Source organism: Pinus tabuliformis, chromosome 2_2 (assembly GCF_031772625.1).
Source record: "Pinus tabuliformis cultivar Carrire ecotype Pingquan chromosome 2_2, CPIR1, whole genome shotgun sequence".
NCBI classification, from domain to species: Eukaryota; Viridiplantae; Streptophyta; class Pinopsida; order Pinales; family Pinaceae; genus Pinus; species Pinus tabuliformis.
The window spans coordinates 543,917,731-543,926,040 of record NC_142300.1 but is presented as its reverse complement, the minus strand read 5'-3'; positions in this window follow the sequence as shown (position 1 = coordinate 543,926,040).

Sequence of the window (8,310 nt, the reverse complement as noted above, 5' to 3'; positions counted from 1 at the left end):
AAGGGCATCAGACTATGTACACCCATATAGGCGATGATACCACAAGTGGAGAAAGGTAAGTAGGTCTAAGAGATCTCTTTATTATTCCTTGATCTATTCTACTTTATCATTTTCACCTTACTAAAACTATGACTAGTGGAGAAAACTAATTTCTAGAGTTATGCCATCACTATTATACATTAGTAAGGTGTCTTCCCTACATTCTTGGAACAAGAAGTCGTGAGGAAGCTTCTTGTTAGGTAATTATTCATGGGAAATTTGAATAGGAGAAAAATATACAAGGAGAAAGGGAAGAGGAGAAAAGTTGTGGAGAATATAAGGGAAAAAAATCAAGTTTTGTGAACATATAGACCAAACCAACCATGAAATTAAGTAGAGATACACGTGGAAAGAGCTAAAAAACCAAGAAAATATACAATAAGTTTTCTAAAATCGATTGGACCTTTTTATTCTTTCTCTGAAAAGCAGAAAAATAAGAGATTTTAGAGGGACCGAGGATCAGAGAAGGAAGTTCTCTTGTGTAGTGAGAGGCAGGTAATGTGGGTGCCTCTAACTATTCTATCCTTTGCAAAATTTGGTAGTAGCATGGTTGAATTCCTTGTAGACTGAAATAAGATATATTTTTCCTACTTTTCCCTGGTGGTATCATACACTAGCTAGTGGGTAGATTTCTTAAGTGAAATACTTGTGGCTGGGTGCAAATTACTCAATCGACTTCGTTTTACTAGTCATCTACTATGTACTTAAACAAGTTATTTATGTTCTACAATTTCATTATTTATTTGCATTTGTTTAAAGAAATCTTCTGGTTGAAGGATAAATAATTAAATGTTTATGAGGCTCAAATGAACTCTATATAATTGATATAGTTCCAATATGAAACTATATTATGATTATTTTTGTTTATAAATTTGTTCATTGTAACTAGAAAATGATAAATTGCATCGACTTTTGTAAGTTTTGGTATTTGTAACCATGGATTTATCTTTCTTAATCATGAAAGCAAGAACTTGAAATGTTCAATTGAGAAAAATGCTATGTTACATTTAGAATTTGTTAAGTTGGGGTGGAAACAATGGTACATGAGTTAATGAAATTAGTTTGTGACTCTCCTTCTATTCAGATTGAATTTTGTTGTAAATAATGAAATATGTCATATTCTTTATTTTATCTAACCTCAATGTTTATGATACATAAACATGTTTTTACATTAACTTTAGTTTGGAATATTTTAGATGTTATATGTATTGGAAACACTGAGGGGGGGGTGACTCATCAATAATAGTATTTTTAGCATTTAAAACATTTAGTGCACAATATTTGAAATATTTCAAACAATCTTTAAATCATTACAACACTTGTGAAGGCACCAATTCTCTGTAAGCACCAACTTACAAAACTACAAGATCCAACCTATCAAGAAGATGAGGACACCAATCCTCAGTGAGCACCAACTTGCAACTTTTGTAGGCACCAACCTAAAAGAGATTCCAATACCCTAGTTGAGAACCAACCCAACGACTTCATAGGAACCAACCTACAAAAGACTCCAATATTCTTAGTTGAGAACCAACTCAACAATTTGTAGGCACCAACGTACTTCTTCATTTTTTGCTCCTTGATTCATTCTTTTATCTTGTCTTAGTCCTTGGTTTTATCGTCAATCCTTCTTTAGCTCAGAGTCCTATTCCTTAGTCTACTCAAACACTATTCTTTTACTTTATCCTCTTATCCCATCAACTCTTCTCAACATCCACCCTTAACCTTGTTCCTTCGATTTTCACTTTATCCTTTTGACTTGCTACATACCTTAGACTAATATTCACAATTTAGTCCTATGGTAGACTTAGTAGATCCTCTTTCCAAGGTTCGAAATCCTCTTCAATTTTTCTTCTTTGCATCTGCACTCCTGAGAACTAGCACTCATCCTACCACTATCCTACAATCTTCTTTTATCTACCCTGCAGTCTTTAGCTGACAACTTTACAAAGATTTTCCATAATTGTTACATCCCCTTGTCTACAATTAGACCTTTACACAATCCCTAACTTGGCTAGCACTCACAACTTGTTGCTTTTACCACCAAAATCTCTAATAATAGGCCCTGTCTGTTTGCAGTTTTTTAAACACAAGAAATTTAGTCATGCTTCTCCTATTTCCAATAAAAATAACCCAAGAATAAACCTTCTTTATGTCAGAGCTGACCGTAGACTTCACTCTTTCTTTACCACGAGGTAGACATATCTTGGCCACAAATCATTCCTTCCTCTTCATAGAGCTTGATCTTCCTTTTACCACAAAGTTAAACTGTATCAGGCCACAAAGCTAGTTGTGATTTTTCGTAAAGCCAATCCAAATCTAAAATGGTCAGGTGATGTCTTTATTTATATTTGTTTTAGGCATCATTTATTGGGGATCCGACTTATCCTCCATGTTGAAAAATATGTTAAAACCTTAAAAAATAGTGAGGCTAACCTATTTGCTAAATTTCTCAATTGTAGCAAATGGAATTGTTATGAGTGGAATAGGCCCAATATTCTCCTTACTTCCCCATCCAAGTCTATTCCTAGTTGATTGTGGAAAATTGTACTCATATTTTTCCTCATTCAATTGAACCTAAAATTTAGCATCATATGTGTTCTCATGTGATTTCTATAATTTAGCATCTTCTACAATGTTCTTAGATTGAATTTTCAAATCACTTATTGTCTTTATCTTCTTTGCTCGCTTGTTATCCACTGTAGATAAGCCACCATGAATATCAAACCCCAATTTCTATTTTTGTCTAGGTTTGTGCACCTCTTCCTTTTCTTCCATTGATGTTTTATGTACCTCTAGTTTGTTATATGCATCACCATCAACACTCCTTGCCTTCAAATATTTGTTAGGAGTGTGTAAAATTAGGATGATTTCTTTGATTTTGTGGGTGTTTACTTATTTTTTGAATCAAATTTGATACTTTTAATCACACTTGAATGCTATTTTGTTGAATCCTGTATGATCTTACCCATTGATTTTTTTTTTTTACTCTTTGTTTTTTTGAACTTAGAACTTCCTTTTCTTTCAACGACTTTCTTTATGGATGATCCCTTTTTTTAGCTTTAGGTGTGTTGGTCTACAGGCTTTTACTCTTCCCCTTAACAACAGACATAATTTTATTTTCTTTTGATTTCCATTGAGATGGTGTCTGATCTTTTGCAGTTTGACATTTTCTTGATTTACCCGGAGTGCCATCTATATCTAGTTTTCTAAACTTTTATTTTTGCAGATATATTAGGCTTCTTGTGCTCATTATCATTAGTAGATAAATGCATTTTATGAGAAAAGTATTTCCTAGCATCACCGACTAGCAACAAAATGCAATCAAGCTCTCGAGTTCCTCCTCATCTCCATCTTCATACAAAACCTTAAACCATTGTGATTCAGGATCATATCTAATTACTTCACCAAGAAATTTTTTCTTATTAAATCTCTTGGACATCCTTTTCCCTTTCAATGATTCAAATTCCTTTAGGATGCTTTCAGAATTTTCAACATTTCTATGTTCCTGTTGAAGCCCCAAAAATCAGGTCGACAACAAGGGGGATACCCGCCCGGTCCAGACCTTGGTTGGCAGCTCCTTATCCGTTTTGTATAGTGGGTCCGACTGGGGATAATGGGACCAGTTTCCCAATCTATGAGTGTGTGTGTGTAGAATTTGATGTTGCTGATCTAACAGTTCCTATTTAAGATATTCTAATTCTAACTTTAATCTAATGCTATGCTATTGTAATCTAATAAACAGCACATCTAAGTCTATACTAACCCGGGATGTAATTCTTCTATTATGCGATCTAAAGAGATTTCAAATAGCAACTGGTAATAAAGATCATTCAGCGATTATAAGAAAGGAAATCAATAAGGATGAACCACTTCGCATAAAAAGTTAAACGAAACAGTTGTGAAAAACATATCGCATAATGAGCTATTCATACATTAAGCATAAATAAATAGCTATCACCGTACAAAAGTGCCAAATGATAACTCAGGCATTCATGCAATAATACATAAACAACTAAAAACTGTATATCACTTTAACATATAAGCAGAAATGGTCAAGAGATAAAAGTACCATTTATGACTAGTCCTACTCATGAGCTTCAAGCGACAATGATTTATCTCTCCTTGCTCTAACATCCACTAAGAGTACAGAAGTGCAACATCAGTTGCAGAAATCAAATGCAAACATCAACAAATCTTGATCCATTCATTCACCAAAACCTCCTCTGAGGGTGCAAAAGTGCATGTTCTGAGGACAAGTTTTTTATAAATTTATGGACCCTCCTCTAAATGCATGAGAAGGGTTTAAATACTACTAACTAAATCTAATAATAACTTATTTACAAAAGTTTAGGATGCGGTTTAAATGACCGCCCTTTTCCTAAGCAAAATTAAAGCGAAAATTGAATTCAAAATTAAACTATTTCTATATTTGGTCTTTAAAATTGCATGTATGCAGCATCTGTTTCAGGAGAGTCGGTTGGCTGACTTCTGCTTTTAGCTGAGCTGAGAAAACGGAATCGATGAGAGCTGGTGCCATTTTCTCGGCCGCATTTATGATACACTTAACAGTCATCCACTGGCTATGCGGCTTCACCAAGTATGCCCAGTAATATTCCCAATTTAACCTGTTCAGCCCTTGAATTGCTTTTGCCTTTTCTTGTGCTCTCTGTTTCCATTCTGCCTCTAGTTGTAGTTTGTTCGGTAAATATCCTGGGGTGGTTTCTGCGATCAAATTTGCCCTGTGCAAATTTTCATTTACACAATCAATAAGACTGCTTGCTGCCATGGCTGCTGTTTCTGCCGCTTGTTTTGCCTCCCTGATTTGATCAGCCCATTTGTTAAAGAGCAGTTCTTTATGGTTCTCATTTATCCTTGGTGCGCCTGCTCTTTTTCCCTTGTCTTCATCCTGCCAAGCCAAGTACTCAGTCACCCGTTTATCAATCAGATCATATTCATTTCGTAAATATACCACTTGATTAGTGATATTATCACTAATTTCACAATAATAACTCCACTGTGATATCTTTTGGCCCAACACTTCTTGCTGCTGTAGTAATTGTTCATTCAAGAAAATAGATTTCGAAATAAACTCCGTAAGCTTAGGGTCGTCTTTATGCATCTCTTGTAAATCCTGTAACTGCTTTCCTTTCTCATCCAAACTTTTCTGATATCCTATCTGCATTTGTTGGAAGTCCTGCTGCAACCTGTCAAGCTGTTTCTGTGCTTTATTATTGGTGTTAGCTTGTTGCAATTGTTGTTGCAGTACTTGTATCTGATCTTCCCGTTCTTTTAACAACTGTTGTACTTCAGATGCTTTATCAATAGTCACAGAGGCGTATGCTCCTGCGATCTGGGATAGTTTGGTGAGATTTTCAGTAGGATTGCTAGTGGGATCTTTCTACAAGACGTCTAATTGTTCTGCGTCTTGAGAGAGTGTATTTTCCAATTTCCTTTTCTTTCTCTGTCTTCTTACCACTGCTTTATGCTGTGGGCTATAAAATATATCAAGAGGGGGAATTTCTTCTATGTTGAGTATAAGCTCAGAAGATGGGGCAACAGGAATATGCTCCGTATCTGAGACATTGCTGACTATTATCGTGACTACTTCTTGTGCCACCTGTGTATTGTTCACAGGTGTTTTTAGGGCTTGTCTTTCAAGATTGATCAGTTCATTGAAGGTTTCCCATTCTTTATCTAATTCGGTTGTGACTGGTGGTGCTTGAATGATGAGAGGAGGAGGATCTCTTTGCGAGGAGGCAATAACCTGCTGTTGTAGGAGTTCCATTGACTGAGCAGTATCCTTAGCTGACTCTTCGCTCCTATCCTGATCATTTCCGGATCTTTTAGAGTGTTCGGGCATTTCTTGTTCAGACTTGGATTTAGATCCATAATGCTTGAACTCCCACTGAGACTAATGCTTGGAGTTGGTTCTCTTGTGGGTAGTCGTAGTTTCTCGAGAGGAATACTGGCTAATCTTCTTTCTTTGTATATCATGAACTTTTGAAAATCTTCTGGAGACAATTGCAATTGGGCTTCGCGCAAAATCTCTTGAAGTGTGCTTTTCTGTTGGAATATATCATCAAATAAATCCTTTTTCCCAACGAACACTTTTATCTTGATTGTAGTTGTGAAATTCTGGGCAACTTCATTCGGGTCAAATGGTCTTTCCGGGAATTTGAATAGTTGTAAACACGTCATATTCTGTACTTCAGTGAGCGCGTGACCTACATCAAATAGCGAAAAGGCCCCATAGGCTACAGGAAACTGTGGCCATATAGCCTTCTTTTTGTCCTTTAAGTCTTTAGTTAGGCCACCTTCTCCACAGGTTTGATATGCAATCTCTCGAGCTAGGAGTTTATCAGGGATATACAAAGGTAGAACATGAGGGGGTGCAGTACTTTCAAATACCCTGACATAAGTGAACAATTCCTCTCCGAACCATTTTGCGACGGGGAGGATTTCTACCTTTGCTTCAGGTGAGCACCTCGGGGGGTCTTTATCATACAACATTTTATACGAGGGCAGCATAGTTCCATGACAAATTTGGTAGAAGTATGGAGTGAACTGAGAGTCCCACAATTCCTTATGATAAACATGGATGGGTAAGGGGTCTTGAGTTGTCCACTTCCAACCCATAACAGGAAACTTAGAAACATAACATATTGAATCCATAATATATGCAGACAGGTAAAAAGGAGGATAAATTCTCTGAGACGTAGCTCTTTTGGACCGGTAACTGACAATAGCCGTGATTAGGTTATTAGATAAAATTTTGGCCCAATCTAGAATAGTGGCATTTATGGCAGCATTTAGTAACGGTAACCATTCGGATGAAAATTTGTTGATATCTGGCATTCCAAATATTCTACAGAGCATGGCAACAACAAAGTAATATGAGGAGGTAAGGGAACCAGTACTGTACATACCGTGTTTATCTTTCTTGAGCAGTTCGTCTTTCCTGGACCAGTCTTTGGTGGTTTTTGCCAGATTCTGGTTCTCCTCTACGAATTTCTCTATGAATTGCTTGTTATAGGTTGCCTGTGGCTTGGGCAGATGATACATGAGCTTTAAATCCTGCGCAGCGAATGAACCGATGAGTCCTTGACCATGAACCTTGAACTGTCTATTTTTTATTTCTGTGCTATCAACTATCCACTTGACCATGTCTGTGTATGGGAGGATTTTTGGCCTTGCTGCTATCCGATGTAGGAACGAGCAAGCTAGCTCTGTTAGGGTTGCTTCAGAAGAACTCCGTGAGCCCGCAACAGCAGTAACTTCCATTACTCAGGGGTTCTCTTTGAGCAGCCTATACATGCCTTCCCACATAGCTATTCCCGCGTCTCTGTTACAAGCCGTGTCTGTATACAAAGGTGCCATTTCCTTTTCTTCGGAGCTCGGGGCTTTGTTTTTCTTTCCCTTTCAACCTGCGTATTGCTTTGCATCGTCCTCCGTTCTCCGTTCTTGCAATTCACAAGTGAAGTAGAAATGAATGACCAGGAAGGGTGATGGGAGAGTTTTAAATGCCGCAGACATACCAAATACACCACCTTGCGTGAAGTGATTCTTCGAAAAGCACGCATTCATATTCTATTAATAACTGACAACTAACTCCTTTATTAGCATTTAAAGTGCATAATGATGTGTCAGCTTATGGAAAATACTTTTCTTGAATATTGTGCCCGAAAGATCTGCGATGGAGCGATTTTGCGATTTGCTTCGCAACATCGCAGATCGCACCATCGCATATCGCAACATCGCAAAATTGCACAAACACAACGTCGTTGTTTTGATCTGGCCTGACATCGCAATCATTGCTTTATCACGAGATCGCGATATCGCAATATCGCAGATCGCAGCAGTTTTATGTATAACAAATTTTGTTAACCTGTTTCTTGCGAGATGCGATCTTGTGATCGGCGTCATCGCAAATCGGTAAATTCTGAAGTGTTTCATATAAGTTTTGTTGAATGCAACACGGTCTTTGTTTAATGCCACGATCTCGCCAATGTTGAGATTGTACTTGAATGGTGGCATCCCGCTATCTTTTTACGATGCGATTTTAAAGATTTTTCCCTTATCATAAACTTAGATTTTAAGTATTCGAAGGAGTTTCCTAAGCTTATGATGGTAACATTATTTGCGAAAAAGGAATTTAAGCACTACTTTTTCTTTTCCTAGATTTTAACTAAGGGTCCCCATTTATTTAGTATTTCAAATAACACTTAAATGAGAGGGGGGTTGTTGCTGGTCACAACAATTGGCGATTCA